The following is a 22,467-nucleotide window of genomic DNA, read 5'->3' as shown; positions in this document are numbered from 1 at the left end:
TTGTCTGACGGATTTTGTCCGAAACTGGTGTTGCATACACACGTTCGGACAAAGTTGTCAGAAAATCCGATCGTTCGCAACATGATGACGCAATTTCGTTATGACGGGACTACGTTCAGGCTAGTAGCCAATAGCTTTGGTCTAGGAATTTTATCTGAGCATGCGCGGCACTTTGTCCGATCGGAATTCTCTACAAACGATTGGACAAAGTGCGATCGGATCATGTTGTCGGAAATTTTATAGCCCAGCTCTAAAACTTTGTCGGTCAGATATTCCGATGGAAACAGTCCGATGGAGTCCACGCACGGTCGGATTATCCGACAACGCGGTCCGATCGGACATTTTCTGTCGGAATCTCCGACCGTGTGTACAAGGGCTTACAGGTATAAAGAGGAATATGGAATAATAAAGCTGAAAAACATTCAATAGCGACAAAACAGAAACGGCGCTTATTCTGACATATGGGCGGAGTTATCCTGAGACTATTTCGGGTGGAGGAGAACATGGCTTGGTTAGTTCTGATCCTGGAACTTTTTCATGTCTGGGAGACATCTGCGTGTATTTAGACTTCTGTCTCTTGGGACCTTCTCAAGTTTTAAATATATTCCAATTCTGTGTTCAGCTGACTCATTTGTTCAGCAAGCTAAATGGCTTTCTTAAAAGCAAACTTCCATCAATAACTTTTCATTTCCTTTTATAAAACAGAACTTCAGCCAACAATAGTAAGCAAAAAAAAAAAAAGAATAGAATTCACAGCCCATTAAATGATAAGATAGTTTTTGTAGCAATTGTTTGCTATTGTAGCAATTAGCTAATGTAGCAATTGTAACAATTTAATTTTCAATCTGAAGCTTGCCCTTGCAGGACCTATTTTCTGCCACAAGATGGCCTCAGTCAGCAATATTTAAACCAACTTCCTTTGTTCCAGACTGTCCTGGACCCTCCCCCAGCCTGTGACTGCACAGTGATGAGCTTATCTCTGCCACCCTGCTCTCTCCTCCTATCAGCATGCTTCCTGTCAGCACATTAACCGGTTGGCTCCTTGTGCTGTTTCTACATTTTACTCTCTTCACTCCTGCTGAACGGGGCTGCAAGAGGCTCATATCAGGTCGAATTTGGGTACTGTTTGTATGTAAAAAATACTCTAACCACTTACGGACTGTCGCACGCCGATATACATCCTAACTTTGAAGAGGGATATCCTTGTTATGGCAGTAGCTATCTGCCATAAACCCGGTATCCCGTTCTTCGGCCGGCAGTCCATATGAATGATAACAGAGCTGCAATATTGCAATAATTATTATTATATTATATTATTATTATTATTATTATTGATGCCAATCAGTGAAATCCAGTGCCAGTGCAATCCATCAGTGCCCATCAATGCCGCCTTTCAGTGCCCATCAGTGCTGCTGCCTATCAGTGCCCAGCAGTGTTGTCTATCAGTGCCACCCATAAGTACCCATCAGTGGAGCCTTTCAGTGCCCATTAGTGTCGCCTATGAGTGCCCATCAGTGCCACCTATGAGTGCCCATCAGTGTCACCTATCAATGCCCATCAGTGCCACATATCAGTGCTGCCTATCAGTGCAGCCTATCAGTGCCATCTCATTGAATGAATGAATGAATGAAATACTTGTATAGCGCACAATGCAAACTGAATCGCCTCTAGGCACTCATTGTTGCAACCTCATCGGTGCCGCCTTATCAGTGCCCATCAGTGCAGCTTATCAGTGCCCATCAGTGCAACTTATCAGTGCCCATGAGTGAAGGAGAATGCTTACTTATTTACAAAATTTTATAACAAAAACAAAGAAAAACGTATTTTTTCTAAATTTTCTGTCTTTTTTTAAAATTAGTTTAGCAAAAAATAAAAACCACAGAGGCGATCAAATACCGCTAAAATAAAGCTCTATTTATGGGAACAAAATGAAAAAAAAAATTAGATTGGGTACAGTGTAGCATGACCACGCAATTGTCATTTAAACAGCGACAGCACTGAAAGCTGAAAATTGGCCTGGGCAGGAAGGTGCGAAAGTGCCCGGTATTGAAGTGGTTAAATACCGGCTTCTAAATACGGAAGAGGTTCCCATGGTTTATATTTAAGCTCAATTAGGAAAGGAAGTAAAAAAAAAAAAAAAGTTAAACTTGTGGGAGTTTTATATATATTTCTATATTTGTTTTCCTTCTTCTGTGTGTGATTCTTCTGGTAGAGGCTGGAGAGAAAGGAAAGGAGAGCGAGAGCGAGAGAGAAGGGAAGGAGGGGGAGTAGGAGGAACAGAGCGAGTTAGATAAAACGTGGAAAGCAGCAAAGGCTGAACATCATCATGCAGGAGTCTCTTATTCCCTTCAACCTTTACAGAATCAGCCGGTTGGCATTGTCCCCCCATCCTCAACAGCGCTGCTCATGGCATGCCGCCTCTAGGTGCCCCATTCCAGGAGAAGTTGTACCCCCCATTGGCAAGTGACCAGCAAAGTCCTAGACATCGCTTAAGGTAATTGTCTCCAGATTAACAGCTATGGAGAAGAAGAGGAACTGATGGCAATATTATCAGCAGAGCTTGTGGCCCCCCTGGCACCGTTGCCTGGCCAGCGAGAGGGGCATACGGATAAAAGGAGAGCGATTATATAATTCAAAGATAAGAAGCGTAGACGCTTGGATCCCCTGCTTGGAGTTACACTCCGTAACTGTAAGTGGAAAGACGGGATGTAGGACCGTAAGCTTAAAGCAGTGGCTGTTAACGTCCAGCTCGTGGTGACTACAACTCCCAGCATGTGGTTGCAAGCTTGGCCAGCCCAAGTTATGCTAGGGTGTGCTTGGTTCTGGGAGTGCGAAGCTCCACGGTGGCTATTTTTATAGGTTTTTCCGAAGGGCGATGACTTCGCAAGAGCCGGAAGAGTTGGTTTTGGGTTCTTTTTGACCACTTTCTGGATGGTGATACTTCTGAGAGGTTTTTGAAGGTTCCAGGAGGCACTGCTGGATGGTAAGTAATTGGTCCTCATCCCCGGGGTATAGTGTATCCTTGAACAAATAACCTTGAAAAGTCTGTGATTAGAATGTATTAAATAATCAATACAGCTAAAATGGAAATCAGCTTATGGAAATGAGCTATCAGTACCATTTACGGGTAAATACTTGGACAGATTTCAGGAATAACCCTCTGTTTTTGTTGTTCATGCACATGTGTTTGTGTGTGTACAAATGTCAAAGAGTACCTGAAGGCACTAACTTGTATGATCTAGGCAAGAACAGCTTTTTTAAGCTGTCTACACACACACACGTGAGGTCAATTTATTAATAATTTGTTGAACGAATATGACAAGCATTCGACCAGCCATGACGAATCCTGACAATATTTAGCTTAAAAGAGATGTATGGGTTTTTTTTTCCCCTGAGTCATACTTACCCAGGTGGATGCTACATCTGTCCCCCGTCAGCTCTAACACTAAGCCCCTGTACACACGGTCGGAGATTCCGACAACCAAATCCGTCAGATTTTGTCCATTGGATTTTGTCCGTCGGATCTTGTCCGAAACTGTGGCATACACACGGTCGGACAAAGTTGTCGAAAAATCCGATCTTTCAGAACGTGATGACGTAATTTCGTTACGATGGGCCTACGTTCAGGCTAGTAGCCAATAGCTTTGATGTAGGAATTTGATCTGAGCATGCGTGGCACTTTGTCCGATCGAAATTCTCTACACATGATCGGAGTATGTCCTATCGGACCAGTTTGTCGGAAAATATTTCCAGCAAGTTGGAAAATTTGGTCCGATGGATATTTCGACGGAAACAGTCCGATGTAGACCACACACAGTCGCAATATCCGACAACACGGTCCGATAGGACACATTCCAAAGGATTCTCCGACCGTGTGTACAAGGGCTTAGAACTGAGTGATCTAACACTGCTGATCTCTCAGTTCTCAGGGTTCCCTTAGCAGAGAGCCGGTGACCGCCAGTCACCGCTGTCTGCTCTGCCCCCTCCCCCCTCCTCGCTCACCGAAGCGCTGGGCTGTGGAGGGGGCTGGAGCGGCTGGCTCAGGCTCTCAGCGGCTCACTGAGAGGCTGAGCTGGGTGCCGGTCCAGGCATGTTGGCGGATCCCGACTCAATTTTCTTGATCTTTCCCAAGCCTGGACTGGCTTTGTGACGTCAGCTGACAGTGAGCTTCAGCCCGCAGTCAGCTGAAAACGGGTCACAGGAGTGCAGAATGAATTGCACTCCTATGATCCAAAGGAGAAGTACAGCCAAACGAGCTTTGGCTGTACTTTTCCTTTAATACAGTGATTTCCTGTAATCGTCAGCTCCATCTAGTGGTCATGATGCAGCATTTTTTCTGAAATATTTTAATCTGGTGTAATACCGCATTATGGCCACTAGATAGAGCTGACAACCTTAGGAAATCCCTACATTAAGCAAAATACAGTCAGAATTCATGAGAGATAGGCAAATGCCTAGCTCTCATAGATTTCTTTTGTTCAGCCTACATAGTTGCATAGTTACTTAGGTTGAAAAAAGACACAAGTCCATCTAGTTCAACCATAAAAAAAAGAAAAATTATAAATAAAAAATATCATATAATCCCATATACCCAATCCTAAACCCATATTTGATCCAGAGGAAGGTGAAAAACCCCAGCAGAGCATGATCCAATTTGCTACAGCAGGGGAAAAAATTCCTTCCTGATCTCAGAGATGCAATCAGATTTTCCCTTAGTCAACTGAGGACCTTGAATGGGGACCTTGGATTGTGGGCTCCTTGAGGGTAGGGACCGATGTGAGTGTGCAATGTACAGGGATAGGGACAATTGTAGACACCTCACTCAGGTTGAACTGGATGGACTGGTGTCTTTATTCTTACTAACTATGTAATTTTACCTATAAATGTCAGTATCCAGTTATATTCTGTACATTTAGGAAATAATCCAGGCCTTTCTTAAAGCAATCTACTGAGCTGGCCAGAACCACCTCTGTAGGGAGTCTATTCCACATTATCACAGCTCTTACTGTGAAGAAACCTTTCCGTATTTGGAGATGAAATCTCTTTTCCTCTAGACGTAAAGAGTGCCCCCTTGTCCTCTGTGATGACCTTAAAGTGAATAATTCAACACCAAGTTCACTATATGGACCCCTTATGTATTTATACATGGTGATCATATCCCCCCTTATTCTCCTCTTCTCAAGAGTGAATAGATTCAGTTCCTCTAATCTTTCCTCATAGCTGAGCTCCTCCATGCCTCTTATCAGTTTGGTTGCCCTTCTCTTCACTTTCTCCAGTTCCCCGATATCCTTTTTGAGAACTGGTGCCCAAAACTGAACTGCATATTCCAGATGAGTTCTTACTAATGATTAAAGGGTCTGAATAATAGAAATCTGACAGATTCCTCCATCCAGGCTAAACAGCGTTAATGGAAGAATTGCCCCTGCCAGCTATTGTATTCTTGAGGAAAGTGTAAAAAATATCAATGAACCCCTAAAGCCCTTGTACACACGGTCGGAGAATCCGTCGGAATGTGTCCTATCGGACCGTGTCGTCGGATAATCCGACTGTGTGTGGTATGCATCAGACTGATTCCGTCGGAATATCCGTCGGACCCAATTTTCCAACATGTTGGAAATATTTCCCGACCAACTGGGCCGGTCGGACATACTCCGATCATGTGTAGAGAATTTTGATCAGACCAAGTGCCACGCATGCTCAGATCAAATTCCTACATCAAAGCTATTGGCTACTAGCCTGAATGTAGTCCCATCGTAACGAAATTACGTCATCACGTTCTGAAAGATCGGATTTTTCGCCAACTTTGTCCGACCGTGTGTATGCAACAGTTTCAGACAAGATCCGACGGACAAAATCCGACGGGCAAAATCCGACGGATTTGGTTGTGGAAATCTCCGACCGTGTGTACAGGGGCTAAGGCTATCTTGTTGGTATTTCTATTTTAAAGTGTTGATGTTGATATAAATCACCTGGTTCCCGGGCAGGCAGCTTGAGCTCTACACCCCAGAGGATCTCCACCGTGTCTCCTTGGCTTGTAAGGTAATGTAATAACATTGGCAATTGAAGCGCAACACCGCCGCTAAGAGGTTCAGATACAACTTTATTCCAATAAGGGGGACAATCCAAATGGTATCCAACACAATTCGGGGGTCCAAAAATGCTCCTTTTTTTTTATCAGGGCTTGATTGAGAACAATGTGAATAGAATAGAAGTGAACTGGACCTTTCTTCCACAGGTCTGGTTTGGGAGCTTAGTCAAGCTCTGATAAAGGTTTTTTTTTTGGACCCCCCCCCCCCCCCCAAACACATTGGTTACGTATTAGATTGCCTCCATGTCTTTAATTGGAATAAAGTCGTGTCTGGACCATATACGGTAGCAGTGGTGTGCCATTTCAATTTCCAGCATAGCTATTGTATTCTGACAGGGGCTCAGAACACGGAACAGTTGATTGGATGCAGGTGCTGTTTGGCCAACAATTTTCCATCTAGCTCCTTTAACAATGTGAATGCACTAGAAGGAAACTGAACCTTTAATGCTATTTCTTCAAGTGTGATTACAAGCTCAGCTCCTATCAGTAGCTGGTTTGACAGCTCAGTCGTGATGGTTACTCATTGGCAGTGGCGTTGCTAGGGGGTGGCTTTTGGGGCTATAGCCCCGAATCTACAGCTCATAGCCCCGAGTCTCTGCAGGGGACCCCAAGGGGAGGGAAGGCTCTCTGGGGACCCTGATGTAAGTGGGGGGCTCTCTGGGGACCCTGATGTAAGTGGAGGGCTCTCTGGGGACCCTGATGCAAGGGGGAGGCTCTCTGGGGACCCTGATTTTAAGGGGGGCTCTCAAGGGACCCTCATGTATGTGGGAGGCTCTCTGGGAACTCCGATGTAAAGAGGAGGCTCTCTGGGGACCCTGGTGTAAGGGGGGCTCTCTGGGGACCTTGATGTAAGTGGGGGGCTCTCTGGGGACCCTGATGTAAGTGGGGGGGCTCTCTGGGGATATATACACACACGTATATTACTATATATACATGCGTATGCCCGCCCAAGCATATGACTTTCTTTACTACGCAGCTAATGGCTCTAGCCCCATATCTTTTGTAGACCTTGCAACGCCCCTGCTCATTAGATTGCCCCCCTGACTTTAATTGGAATAAATTTGTATCTGGACCCTTTAGCTTCAGTTTCAGGTTTAGCTATTGTATTCTGACAGGGTTTCAAATTACCGAACAGTTGACTGGATGCAGGTGCTGTTTGGCCAACAATTTTTCATCTAGCTCCTTCAACAAAAGTGGCGCCGACAGGGACATCCACTGCTCAAATTTCCACAGTTCAGCAGCCAGCCAGTCCGCTCTGCTCACTTGGCTGTGTTCTGCTCTACTCCACCTCACCGACAGGTGCCGACTCCTTACTGTTGTCTTTGAGCCCTCCCCTGCAGGTGGGTTAACTCTTTTAGGGCCAAAGTCCCTTTAATTAGGGTTTAGAGGTTCTTTGCCACCCAAAGTCTCCCGGAGCCTCCGAATTCTGGGTCCCAACAGAGGACTTACCAACCCAGAGAGTACTGATATCAGTACTCTCCTCTCTGACTGGACTAACCTGGAACCCCCCAACTTAAATGTCTCCTGAAGTCTCACTAAAAGGGACCACAACGCAAATAGTTGGGAAATATATAATCTGTGCAGGAGTTGGGCTTGATTGAGAACAATTTGAATGTACTAGAAGTGTAATTACAAGCCCAGGTCTTATCGGTAGCTGGTTTGACAGCTCAATCAAGCCCTGGTGAAGGGAGGAGTTTTTGGACCCCGGAAACGTGTTGGTTACTCATTAGTTGGCCCCCCTGACTTTAATCTGAATAAATTTGTATCTGGACCTTTTAGCAGCGGTGTGATGCTTCAATTTCAGATTTAGCTATTGTATTCTAACAGGGGCTCAGAATACCGAACAGTTGATTGGATGAAGGCGCTGTTTGGCCAACAATTTTCAATCTAGCTCATTCAACATAAGTCGTGCCGACAGACAGGTCCGGGACAAGATGTGGGCAGGAGGGCACTGTGGTATCATGGGCAGTGGGGGGGCACCACAAGGAAAAAGGGGGAGGGGATTTTTGTTGGAAAGGGGGATTTGGGGGGCAGCAGGGAGTAAGTATTGTTCTAGGAGGGGAAATTTGGGGGGTATGCTAAAATTTAGGATCGAAAAGGAATGGGGGAAGAAGATTTGTGCTAGGAAGGATGACTGGGGTGCTTTGTGCTGGAAGGGGGAATTTGCAGTGGGGTTATTGGGAGGGGTAATCTTAGGCGTAGATAATTTGTGCTAGAAGGAGGGATTTTTTTGGGGGGGGGGCTCTTGAATTGGGGGGATTTGGGGGGTGGGGGGATAAGATTTGTGCTGGGAGGGGGGATTTCAGCAGGGGAACAGATTTGCACTGGGAGGAGATTTATGCTTAGGAGTGAAAAAGATTAGTGCTCAGTTTTTTTTTGGGGCAGGGGGGAGGATTTTTGATGACGCATAATGCTCATAAATCTTGGGGGATGGGGGGTGCAGTTCGGCATGTTTGCCCTGGGCTGGCACTGCCGACAGGGACTTCCACTGCTCAAAGGAGCTCCTTACTGTCCTCCTTGAGCCCTCCCCTGCAGGTGGGTTAACCCTTTTAGGGCCAAAGTCCCTGTAATCAGGATTTAGAGTCTCTTTCCCACCCAAGGTCCCACCCAGAGTCTCTGAATTCTGGGTCTTGGGCTTGGACATCCACTGCATGAATTGGCTAAAGCTTGAGTCATGTATGGCCGCCCCAAAAATGTAGGGTTCTTTGTTGGGTGACACTTGACCAGCCCCAGGGCTCCAGAGTTCCAGGCTGCCTTATCATTGCCTAATCACTGTGATGGGTGACCTCCCTCATCCAAAAGTAAAGCGCAGGAGGTTGGAGGATGCAGGAGCCATTTGGCTGAAGGGCTCGATGGAGATTTACATATTAGAGTATCTTAGGTTTTTAACGGTTCCCGGGGGAACTCGCTAAGAAAACTGAACCAATGAGTGGGCAACTGGAGTTCCAATTCTCTTCTTGGCACCTTTCATCTTCTCTAGGTCTTTTAGGATAATGTTCAAACATAAAGCAGCTTAGGGAACGTAGTATAATGGGGAGTTTTCATCACGTGTGTCAGAGATACCTTCTCAGCCCTGTCCCGGGATATTACTTTAAAGTAAACATTATATTCTTATTATTCACATTGATATATTCCAAACGTAAGACGGAGTAACGTAGAAGCATAAAAGTAATGTCTCTCAATCAGGGCGGGGACAAGGAGTGGGCAGGAGGGACGACTGCCCTGGGCACTGTGGCATCATGTGAGGTGGGAGGGCACTACGAGGAGAAGTTGGGGGTGGACGGATTTGTGTTGGATGGGGGGAGGGGGGCATAGGGTAAGAATTCCTCTAGGAGGGTAAATTTGGGGGGTGGCTAGGAGGGGAAGGGGGATTGAGGGGTTTTGTGCTAGAAGAGGTGATATGGTAGGGGGGGTGTAATTATGCTAGTAGGAATGATTAGGGAGGGGGGGGTATTTGCGTTTGGAGGGAGAATTTGAGGGGGGGGGGGGGGTTGGGGGGTTGGAGTGGGAATAGGGGATTTGGACTTGGAGGCCAAATCTTAGGGGTGGATGATTTGTGCTCAGAGTGGTGATTTTTTTTTGTAGGGGGGATTATTTGGGGGGTGGGGGGGGCAGAGATTTGTACTGGGAGGGGGGATTTTGGTGTGGGGCTGATTTGTACTGGGAGGGGAGATTTGGGCTGGGGGGGTGGATATGTACTGGGAGGGGTGATTTCAGCAGAGGGGTGGATTTGTACTGGGAGGAGAGATTTCAGAAGGACGGCAGATTTGTACTGCGAGGAGAATTTCAGCAGGGGGGCAGATTTGTACTAGGGGGAGGGACTTCAGCGGGGTGGGAGTAGATTTGTACTGGGAGGAGGGTTTTCAGCAGGGGGTAGATTTGTACTGGGAGGAGAGATTTCGTCAGGGAGCCAGATTTGTACTGGTAGGAGGGATTTCAGGATGGGGGCAGATTTGTACTGGGAGGAGGGATTTCAGCAGGGGGAGACATATTTTTTACTGGGAGGGGGTATTTCAGCAGGGGGTGGATTTGTACTGGGAGGGGAGATTTCAGCAGGGGGGTGGACTTGTACTGAGAGGAGGGATTTCAGCAGAGGGGTGGATTTGTCCTGGGAGGGGAGATTTCAGCAGGGGGGCAGATTTGTACTGGGAGGAGGGATTTCAGCAGGGGGGCAGATTTGTACTGGCAGAAGGGATTTCAGGATAGGGGCAGAGGAGGGATTTCAGCGGGGTGGGGATTCGGGGGTAGATTTTTATTGGGAGGAGGGTTTTCGGCAGGGGGGCAGATTTGTCCTGGGAGGAGGGATTTCAGTATGGGGGCAAATTTGTACTGGGAGGAGGGATTTCATCGGGAGGGGGGCAGATTTGTACTGGGAGGAGGGATTTCAGCAGGGTGGGGATTCGGGGGTAGATTTGTATTGGGAGGAGGGTTTTCAGCAGGGGGTAGATTTATACTGGGAGGAGGGATTTCGGCAGGGGGGCAGATTTGTCCTGGGAGGAGGGATTTCAGTATGGGGGCAAATTTGTACTGGGAGGAGGGATTTCATCGGGAGGGGGGCAGATTTGTACTGGGAGAAGGGATATCAGGATGGGGGCATATTTGTACTGGGAGGAGTGATTTCAGCGGGGTAGCAGATTTGTACTGGGAGGGGGTATTTCAGAAGGGGGTGGATTTGTACTGGGAGGGGAGATTTCAGCAAGGGGGTGGATTTGTACTGAGAGGAGGGATTTCAGCAGGGGGGGGTGGATTTGTCCTGGGAGGGGGGATTTCAGCAGGGGGGCAGATTTGTACTGGGAGAAGTGATTTCAGGATAGGGGCAGATTTGTGCTGGGAGCAGAGATTTCAGCAGGGGGTGCAGATTTGTACTATGAGGAGGGATTTCAGCGGGGGGAAGGGGGGGGGGCGGGGGCAGTGTGGCATGTTTGCTCTGAGCTGTAGATGACCTTCCCTAGGCACTGCTCTCAATCATTGGTTTCCCATGCAATGGAATTTTTCTGTCCAATTTACCTGTTTTTCCATTATTCTACTTGCTAATATTATTTAAAAAATAAAGGATGGATAGAAAAAAAAACAAAAAAATAACACAATTAGTTGCAATTATATAGAGAAGATCGTTGGAGACACAGAGGTGCCATGGATGTGCAGGAAATGGTGCGCCCGGTTCTTGGTAAAAAAAAAAAAGCCTGCCACTTGTATTCAAATCAAAGCTGTTGGAACACATTTTGTTTTATGACTCGCTATTATATTATATATTTACATGTTCATGGATGGGAAGGTTTTATATACACAGTATGTATCTATTGTTATATGGAGAGACCAAGATCACCAGCCAGCTGCCTGCAAAAAGTAAATAATCCTTTTTATTTTCGAAAACAGGCAATCAGAAACAGCTTGTCCTCCGCGTGGACAAACAAACACAAATAGTCTATAATTTTCTGGTACACACAAAAGAGAAACTCGGCTCACCGCCTGTAAACTCGCCCGTTAGCAGGGTTTTTGAAAGTTCTCTCCTGCCTGAGGCCGCGTACACACGGGCGGATTGTCTGCCCAACTAAGTTCTTCAGACAATCCGACAGACAGTCCGTTCAACTTTTGAATGAACGGACTTGACCACACACGATGAACAGACAGTCCGCTGAAAGCGTGCGCGATGACGTGTACGGCACGTACGACGGGACTAGAAAAACGACGTCCTATACACTGCAATGCAACCTTCGGCCGTGTAAATCCTTTCTGAGCATGCGCCATACTTAGTCCGTCCAACTTGCCTACACACGAGCGGACTGTCCGCTGAAACCAAGTTTGGACGGACAAAACCAAGTTTCAGCGGACAAAATTACGGAAATTCCGAAAGACTTAGTCTGTCATCAGACTGTCCGCTGAAAAAGTCCGCGGATTGAGCGGATTGTCCGCTGAAACACGGTTCAGCGGACTAAGTTGGGCAGACAATCCGCCCGTGTGTATGCGGCCTTAGGCTCAATTCACACTAGCGCGTTTTTTTGATGCAGCGTTTTGCATGTAATAGATGTCAAAGGACCTGCATCAAAAACGCAAGTACCGCTTTTTTTGCCGCGATTTGCGTTTTGCATTTTTTTTTTCTTTTTTTTTTTCACTGTATATATCTGGTTGCTAAGCAACCACAGTGTAAAAAAAAAAAAAAAGAAAAAAAAATGCAAAACGCGGCAAAATCACGGTAAAAACGCGTGTCCAAAAATGCGACAAGCACCAGCAAAAAGCACTGCAAAAACGCTCAAAAGCAACATGCATAGATGTGAATCAAGCCTTAGGCCGCGTACACACGGGCGGATTGTCTGCCCAACTTAGTCCGCTGAACCGTGTTTCAGCGGACAATCCGCTCGTGTGTGGGCTTCAGCAGACTTTTTCAGCGGACAATCTGACGAACAAAGTCTTACGGAATTTCCGTAATTTTGTCCGTCCAAACTTGGTTTCAGCGGACAGTCCGCTCGTGTGTAGGCAAGTTGGACGGACTAAGTATGGCGCATGCTCAGAAAGGATTTACACGGCCGAAGGTTGCATTGCAGTGTATAGGACGTCGTTTTTCTAGTCCCGTCGTACGTGCTGTACACGTCATCGCGCACGCTTTCAGTGGACTGTCTGTTCATCGTGTGTGGTCAAGTCCGTTCATTCAAAAGTTGAACGGACTGTCTGTCGGATTGTCTGACGAACTTAGTTGGGCAGACAATCCGCCCGTGTGTACGCGGCCTTAGGGGTCCTCAAGAGGAGGTCTCCACAGTTGCACAGATGCCTCAGCCATCAGGCAGTCCACACTGCTCACTCGGCCGTATTCTGCTCCTCTCCACCCCACCGACAGATGGCGACTCCTTCCTGCTTGCTTCCAGACCTCTCCTGCAGGTGGGTTAACCCCTTCTAAGGGCCAAACTCCCTGGAATCGGGGTTTGGAGGCTCTTTCCCACCCAAAGTCTCTCAGAGTCTCTGAATTTCTGGGTTCTAGCTGAGGACTTACCAACCCAGAGTACTGAAATCATGTCATGGTCAGGGGTCAGGGGTCAGGGTTGGATTTCAGTACCTATAGCAGTAGAGAAACTCCCACCGACAAGCAGGTCATCTTGGGGGATGAATATAAATAGAAAAATTGGTGTGTATCGTACTGACATATATCTAATAGCAGCCAGCACAACACTACGACAAGTGTAAATCAAAAAATAGGTGAAAAGTTTAAAAAAAATAAAAATTTCGTGCAGTGCTCAAAAAAAATAATGTATGTATATACAACATGATATACACTGTGCAATGACCACAAAGACTAATGATAATGAAAAAGACATGTGAAATTCACACCCAAACTAATGTCCATGTGCCGTCATGTAAAGGTTAGTTTGAACCATAAACACAACGGTCTTTGAATAGACGGTGAAAACAAATTGTGTGACTAGAAGTCGGTTTCCACGTGACATCGATGTTGAGGTGAAGAGACAGAAAATAGAACCACCACCGGTTAGCGAGGAGGCTTACCGGAATGAGAAGACTCAAATAGGCATATGCTCAGTGGGTCAACAAGGCTTATGGTGCAACCACCAAAATATGGGACCTCCACGTCTGGGCTCCAGATCAAGTTGTAAGACAATCCAATTGGTCAAGAGATGTCACCGAGAAGCAGTCCTCAGAAGCAGCCAACTTGTCAGACCAAATCCGGAGTGAGAAGCCTCAAAATGGGCATATGCTCAGTGGGTCAACAAGGCTTATGGTGCAACCACCAAAATATGGGACCTCCACGTCTGTGCTCCCGATCAAGTTGAAAGACAATCCAATTGGTCAAGAGATGTCACCGAGAAGCAGTCCTCAGAAGCAGCCAACTTGTCAGACCAAATCCGGAGTGAGAAGCCTCAAAATGGGCATATGCTCAGTGGGTCAACAAGGCTTATGGTGCAACCACCAAAATATGGGACCTCCACGTCTGTGCTCCCGATCAAGTTGAAAGACAATCCAATTGGTCAAGAGATGTCACCGAGAAGCAGTCCTCAGAAGCAGCCAACTTGTCAGACCAAATCCGGAGTGAGAAGCCTCAAAATGGGCATATGCTCAGTGGGTCAACAAGGCTTATGGTGCAACCACCAAAATATGGGACCTCCACGTCTGGGCTCCAGATCAAGTTGTAAGACAATCCAATTGGTCAAGAGATGTCACTGAGAAGCGGTCCTCAGAAGCAGCCAACTTGTCAGACCAAATCCTCTCCATGTGTTCAAAATAGCATGACCAAAAAAGAAAATACTCCACATAATGTGAATCCGTATAAACATAAAAAATTTATTAAAAGAAAATTGGAAACACTCACATTTAGAAAGTGGATGAAGCGCTTAAAATTGAGGTTTGTGGGTAATGCAATGACATCAGCAGGGCTCGTCCCGACACGTTTCATTTAAAGAGACATCATCTGGGGGGATGATGCAGGTTCACCCAAGGTGTGGGGTTCTAAGCACTAACTGGTATTCACCAGAGCTCCTGATGGTGGAGATGAGTGTTAAGTACCCGGTAATGAGCCTGACTTAGTAGGAGAAGACCTCTCTTACAACTCTGGTTCAAGGGCCACTGGAGTGGAGACAGTGGTTCCGTGAGCAGAGCAGGGTAGGAGTGTCTGAGCCGGTTGCAACGGCTGACGTGAAGCAGGGTGATGATCCTCAGCACAGTTGGAACTGCAGAAGATGGCAGAGATGACAACGGATCAGCAACCAGGAGGCCGGCAGATGCTGGGGCAGTGGCTACAGGACCTGGATGGAACACAGCACACTCGGAGCAAGCAAAGAGTAGTCAGGCAGGCCGGGTCACAATGGGTAGGCAGTCAGGCAGATTCAGCAGGCTGGAGCAAAGTCAAATGGAAGGCAAGATTTGGCAGCAGAAATCAAGCAAAGTCCATAAACAAAGTCAGGCAAGCCGGGATCGGGGGTTGGAGAGGTCAGAGAGGTCAAACAGCAGTCAGACGTTCACGGGATCAGACAGAGAAGAATCAGGGTTTTTGGGTACAGAGCTGCAGACGAACAGCGCCATATAAGTGCAGCTAAGATACTTAAATAGGGCCACTGGCGCCAAACAGCACTAATGTGGACGCGTGTGCGTGCGTTGTGTACGCACTGCACCCACATACATATTCGCATGTCCAGTGCTGGTAAATCCCTGACAATGCGTTTTGTTGCATGTTAGTACCAGATCACGGTTTTCAGGATCGTCCCACCAGGAGGTGAGCAAGCCAGAGTCCAGTAGCACATATAGCAGGTAGGAATGAAGCAGAAGTGTAGGCAGTAAACAAGCCAAAGGTCAGTAGCAAGTGGTTGCAGGTTGGGAACAAGCGGAAGCATAGTCGAGGAAAAAGTCAAAGGTCGGTAACAAGTGGTACTAGTGAAGATAAGGACAGCTGCAGTTGCGCAAAGGAGCAAAATATGAGCTGGAGAGCGCACAATAATCTGGCAAACAGGAAGTGCAAAGGCATGCCTTAAATAGGAAGTTTATGGGAGGACCAAGGAATTCAATTCAAAGTTCACCAGATACAAGGTATCAGGCAAAATTCAGACAAAATGCTGTCCAGCATCTCAGGAGGCACAGCAAGGAGAGCTTCTGCTGTGTGGGTTCAGATATTCTAGATCAGTGGTCTCCAAACTGTAGCCCGGGGGTTGTATGTGGCCCTTTGCCTGCTTTCATCTGACTCTTGGGGTCCTAGTCTTCACACTGAAGCTAATGATAGTGCCTCACTGTTGGTGTCATTCCTCTCAATGACACCAAAAATGATGGGGCGCTATTCCACCCACTGATACCAACAATGGGGCACTATTCCACCCACTGATACCAACAATGGGCCACTATTCCTCCCACTGACACCAGTGATGGGGCACTATTCCTCCCACTGACACCAGTGATGGGGCACTATTCCATCCACTGATACCAACAATGGGGCACTATTCCTCCCACTGATACCAACAATGGGGCACTATTCCTCCCACTGACACCAGTGATGGGGCACTATTCCTCCCACTGACACCAGTGATGGGGCACTATTCCATCCACTGATACCAACAATGGGGCACTATTCCACCCACTGATACCAACAATGGGGCACTATTCCACCCACTGATACCAACAATGGGGCACTATTCCTCCCACTGACACCAGTGATGGGGCACTATTCCTCCCACTGACACCAGTGTGTTCTGATTTCATGAAAATAATATCTAGTGATCATGTAATCATGGCTCCCATCTGTCCCGGTTTTGGAGGGACTGTCCCTTTTTTGGAACAAAGTCCCTCTTTCCTCCTCATTTTGGTCTGATGTACAGCACTATTCAAATCAAGTATAAAGGAATAGCAATGGTTAAAAAAAAAGCATTTGTGGGTTTAACCAATTAATTTTTTGGAATAATTCTCCATTTAACGGATGCAGCAGGGGGCGTGTCCTTTGCCCTACAGGGAGGTATCCTCTTTCCCATCTCAGAAAGTTGGGAGGTACGTGTCATGGAGCTCCTTGTTCAGGTACTTCCTGTTATAGGGTGACAACGCTCTGTCCACGTTTAACAGTTGTGCTTCTGCGTTGTCATCCTGCCACACGAGCATCCAATAGGGTCCACAAGTGGTCGATTGAACACACATTACACAGGCACGGTCCACCGTTAGGAAAACCTGCCCTGAAAAAAAGCCATGCACCCATCGCTGGAGTGCATATGGACAGGAAGTGGCTGCAAAACGGCTGCAGGAGACCAACAGCCCTGAGATGTAATAAGGACGAAAAAAGGTGAAAAACTGTATTTCATTGACAAAAAAAAAAAAAAGGAAATTAGTTTATGATATACAGCGCTTTAGGAAACAAAATGCCTTTCTTTGAGGCTTTACATCTACTTTAAGAAGAAATACAGATGCTGCTGTGCTGAGCTCATTCTATAAGAGCTGGTTGCCTGGCTGTCTGTGACCTCACTTTATTCTGACTTAATGTTAATGAATAATTATAATAATTGATTATTATTAATAATTAATTAAATAATAATTAATTGTTAATTTTGGCAGGAAATTTCGATTTAGTTTTAGTCTTAGGACTAAAATGGCATTTTAGTTTTAATCCCATTTTAGCCTTCTGCAATTTTTTTTAGTTTTAGTCATATTTAGCCGACTAAATCATTTTAGTCGACTAAAATCATTTTAGTCGTCTAAAATCTAATGGGTGCAGTTAAATTGTAATGCATTATTCAAGCATTTCTCTACAATCTCCAAACTCATTATATACTGCTGGAGTGAAAAATCTCTTATGTTATTATTTAAGGCATTGAGGTATGAACATGCACTACAGACCAGTGTTCATTTTGACGTCAAATTTCAATTTAGTTTTAGTCTTATGCCCCATACACACGGTCGGAAATTCCGACGGAAAAAGTCAGATCGGATTACGTTGTCAGAAAATCGCGTGTGGGCTCTATCGGACCTTTTCCGTCGGAAATTTCTGACGGAAAAAAGTTTGAGAGCTGGATGTAAAATTTTCCGACAACAAAATCCGATCTGACTTTTTCCGATCGTGTGTAGAGAATTTCCGACGCACAAAGTGGCACGCATGCTCAGAAAAAGCTATTGGCTTACTGGCCTCTACGTAGTCCCATCGTACATTTTGTACGTCACCTCGTTCCGAACGATCGGATTTTCCGACAACTTTGTGCGACCGTGTGTATGCAAGACAAGTTTCGGCCAAAATCCTTTGGGAAAAATCCAACGGATTTGGTGGTCGGAATTTCCGACCGTGTGTACGGGGCATAAGACTAAAACTAAATTGAAATTTGACGTCAAAATGAACACTGGTCTGTAGTGCATGTTCATACCTTAAATGTCCGACCGTGTGTACGGGCCATAATTCTTTTGTCTAAAAATGCATTTTAGTTTTAGTCGTATTTTAGTCTTTTGATTAACCACTACAATACAGGGCACTTTCACCCCCTTCCTTCCCAGCCCAATTTTCAGCTTTCAGCGCTCTAGCGCTTTCAGTGACAATTGCGCGGTCATGCTACACTGTACCCAAATGAAATTGTTATCATTTTGTTCGCACAAATAGAGCTTTATTTTGGTGGTATTTATTCACGACTCCGTTTTTTTTTTTTTGCGATATAAGCGCAAAAATAGCGGAAATTTGGAAAAAAAACAATATTTTATTTTTTTCTATTTGAAAAGAAATCCAATAAAATCTAATTTTGTCATAAATTTAAGCCAAAATGTATTCTGCTACATGCTTTTGGTAAAAACAATTCCGTTAAGTGTATAATAATTGGTTTGTGTGATCACGGACATATGTACGCAAATGATCATGTACATATGTGTGCAGGTGATCACGTACATATGTGTGCACATAATCATTGGGACATGTGATTTTAGTGGGACATATGTGGGGGACATGTTTTTATTATTAGGGACATGTGTTTTTATTATTTGGGGACATGTATGTTTTGGGGACATGTGTGTTTTGGGGACATATGTGGGGACTGTGTTTGTACTGTGTGGTGTGTTGTGTGTTGACACTACACTGATGATCAGTGAGTAAAAAGCTGTAAAAAGCAGCTCATACTCACTGATCATCAGCCGGCTGCAGCGTTCTGCTCTCCTCTCCTCAGCGATGACTTCCGTGTGAGGAGAGGAGAGCCGATTGCCTAGCAACCGGCTGTTTGTTTACATCACATGACGGCCGTGATTGGACACGGCCGTCATGTGATCAGGAGGGCCAATCACAGAGCTCTCCTGCCGATCCGAGATGTGCCGTGTACGGGTGACACGAGCACGCTACTTCTGAAGGACGTTCCTGAACGGCCTATCAGGAGTAGACGGCTCCCACCCGGCCGTATATATGTATTGGCCGGGTGGGAAGTGGTTAAAATGCTGTTTTAGTTTTAGTCGTATTTTAGTCGTCTCAGTTGTTTTCATTTTAGTCATATTTTAGTCGCCTAAAATGGTATTAGGACGTATGCTAGGCGGCACTATGCTAGGGATCTGTTGTTGCAGGAAGCAACCTATTGTTGCAGGAAGGGATCTACTGTTGCCGGGGATCTGTTGTTGCAGGAAGCAAACTATTGTTGCAGGGAGGGAGCTGTTGTTGCTGGGGGATCTATTGTTGCATGGAGGGATCTATTGTTGCTGGGGGAATCTGTTATTGCAGGAAGCAAACTATTGTTGCTGGGAGGGATCTGTTGTTGCTGGGGATCTATTGTTGCTGGGGGGGGGGGGGGCTGTTGTTGCGGGAAGCACACTATTGTTGCCGGGAGGGATCTGTTGTTGCTGGGGATCTATTGTTGCATGGAGCGGTACAGAGAGGTGGGTGGGGGGCGGAAGGGAGGCATTGATCTACAGTGCTTCTCTGTGATGCCTAATGGAGAAGAACACTTTAATTATAAAACATTGTTTTGCACATGTCAGAAGCATGCCTGCAAGCTGAACAGAAAGTCGCCTTAGTTTTAGTAAGAGATTAATTCCTGTATCATCAGTTCCATCTAGTGGCCAAAATACTGCATCATTATCTCATTGAGGTATCTGAGAAAACTATACCGCATTTTGGCCACTAGATGTCACTCTGTCCCTCATCTGACCCTTATTTTTTGCTCTATATAGTTGTATATAAAATGCACTTTTTATCTTTCCCAGTGCTAAACCTTTCATCCAAATTCTAAATTGCTGCATTTTTCAATTTTAAAAGCCAATATAAAGGAATAGAAGTGGTAAAAAAAGTCCCTTGTGGATTTAATTAACCTTTTTTTTGGTTAATTCTCCTTTAAGGGGGTGTGTCCTACACCTACATTCATTTACTAGTAGATGTCCCTCATTCCTATCTCAAAATGTTGGGAGATATGGGTATGCACTGCCACCCTGTGTTCCTGGCAATGGGCAAACTGTCCCTGTGCCTCCCCACCCACCCCCCAAGAAAACAGTGTGCCTGGGTCAGCATAAAACACCCCCAGACAGTCAGTACACCTGTTAATAGCTGTAAAGTGAGCTGTCTTGGTTACAGTGTATACAACTGATTCGAGCAGCTCTGTACCTTGTGTATAGAGCCAATTCAAGCAGCTCTGCACCTTGTGTATGGAGCCGATTCAAGCAGCTCTGTACTTTGTGTATAGAGCCAATTCGAACAGCTCTGTACCTTGCGTATAGAGCCGATTCAAGCAGCTCTGCACCTTGTGTATGGAGCCGATTCAAGCAGCTCTGTACTTTGTGTATAGAGCCAATTCGAGCAGCTCTGTACCTTGTGTATAGAGCCGATTCAAGCAGCTATTTACCTTGTGTATAGGGTTTATTTGAGCAGCTCTGTACCCTGTGTATAGAGCTGATTCGAGCAGCTCTGTACATTGTGTATAGAGCCGATTCGAGAAGCTCTGTACCTTGTGTATATGGTAGATTTGGGCAGCCCTGTACATTGTGTATACAGCACATTCAAGGAGCTTTGTACCTTGTGTATAGAGCCGATTCGAGCGGCCCTGTACCTTGTGTATAGAGCCGATTCGAGCGGCCCTGTACCTTGTGTATAGAGCCGATTCGAGCAGCTCTGCACCTTGTGATTGCTGTGATGACCAATCACAGTGATAACAAATGTAAAGACACTAGTGTTTTTACATTGGAGAGCCTGTCCTTCCTTTTACAAATATGTAAAGGGGAGAAGGGAGGAACAGGGGGTCACTCACTTGGTACTGGCACCATTTTACAGAATGCCTTGTAATCATTAAAAAAATACAAGGCGTTCTGTGAGCGACCTCCTGTGGTCAATGTGCAGTAGGGCAGTCGCTCATCACAGGAGCTCCTTCCGCAGCTGCCCCTCAGGTATGAGATATACATACTTACATTATGCCAAACTGGACCAAGGGTAATTCCACTTTTGTGGGGAAAAAATAGCAAATAGAAATAATAATAATCCAGCTATGGAAGAGCCCTGGGGCCATCAAAAAAAAAAAAATACAGAATGACGTTTTTGAAATTTTTTTTTTTTCAGAATTCTGAGTTTGAAAGTCAGAATTCTGACTTTAAATCTCAGAATTCTGACTTTAAAACTCAGAATTCTGACTTTTAATCTCAGAATTCTGAGTTTGAAAGTCAGAATTCTGACTTTTAATCTCAGAATTCTGTAAAAAAAAAAAAAATTTTTTTTTACAATTCTGAGATTAAAAGTCAGAATTCTGAGATTAAAAGTCAGAATTCTGAGTTTGAAAGTCAGAATTCTGAGATTAAAAGTCAGAATTCTGAGTTTGAAAGTCAGAATTCTGAGATTAAAAGTCACAATTCTGACTTTGAAAGTCAGAATTCTGACTTTGAAAGTCAGAATTCTGAGATTAAAAGTCAGAATTCTGAGTTTCAAAGTCAGAATTCTGAGATTAAAAGTCAGAATTCTGAGATTAAAAGTCAGAATTCTGAGTTTGAAAGTCAGAATTCTGAGTTTGAAAGTCAGAATTCTGAGATTAAAAGTCAGAATTCTGAGATTAAAAGTCAGAATTCTGAGTTTCAAACTCAGATTGCTACACAAGTAATATTGAAAATTAATGTCATTAAAAATGACCTTTCCTTTTCAATCTGCAGCCGCTGTCATTTTCTGTAAAATGCAAAATGGCCACCTGGAGGCGTTCTGTACATAATTGGCATACAGAATGCCCCCCCCTCCAGAAATGTAATTTCCTGCTTCTGTGATTGGCTTACTAATTTTCCCAGAAGTCTGTACTAAGATACAAGTCAGATTTTGGGCATCCCCTGCAACAAAAATGTAATTTTACTCCCAAAGGGAAATGACCACTAAAGGGATGCAGACCGTGTCTATTTCCTCATTAAGAGCCCTGCAGGTGCAGCAGCTGATAAATAATTATAAAAGCACACTCCCATACAGATTCACGGTGCACATGGACACAGACAGACAAACAAACAGATATTTCTTACATAAGGTTAAAAGTCTGCAACAAAGTTTGGTAAAATCCCTGCAATGTACATCGTTTTTTTTTTTCAACAAAAGTGGAGTTACCCTTTAAGGTGATTGTAGCCGTATTAGTGCTTTGGCAACAACACAACACATTTTCCTGAAACTGTAACTATTAGTGCAAATAAAAGACGTATTCTAGGCGGCACTGTGTTGTTGTTGAATGATTGTTGCTCTCTGTACTGCCTTCCCTTATAAGTTAGTCTGCGTTTAGTTTGGAATCTTCTCAGTTGTTGTCGTGATGACTCCAGAGGAATGCATGACAGAGGATTTCATGGTCGGATTCCATTGGAGCATGCATGTGAAATGACACTTATAAATAGACTTCCATTGGAAGGGATTGTTAAACCGCATGTTAAAAGGGCGTGACTGTCTGCGCCCCATCCGCAGCACACTGCGTCAGGGAGGGGGGGATGCTGGATGGACCTATGAGGATCACTGC

General features: G+C 45.3%; 1 protein-coding gene across 1 annotated transcript in view; it reads left to right on the top strand.

The window, feature by feature from the left end:
- Positions 1 to 2,280: 2,280 nt before the first annotated feature.
- The window catches only part of KLHDC8B (kelch domain containing 8B), a 241,482-nt gene continuing 221,295 nt past the window's right edge, over positions 2,281 to 22,467 (top strand). Inside the window, exon 1 of the mRNA XM_077451636.1 lies at positions 2,281 to 2,983. The gene's annotated coding sequence lies outside the window, so the exon portion shown is untranslated. The remainder of the gene's footprint in view (positions 2,984 to 22,467) is intronic.

Source organism: Lithobates pipiens, unplaced genomic scaffold, assembly GCF_037356315.1.
Source record: "Lithobates pipiens isolate NorthernLeopardFrog02 unplaced genomic scaffold, aLitPip1_a1.2 Scaffold_23, whole genome shotgun sequence".
Taxonomy (NCBI): Eukaryota; Metazoa; Chordata; class Amphibia; order Anura; family Ranidae; genus Lithobates; species Lithobates pipiens.
This window is presented reverse-complemented; position numbering and strand designations above follow the sequence as displayed.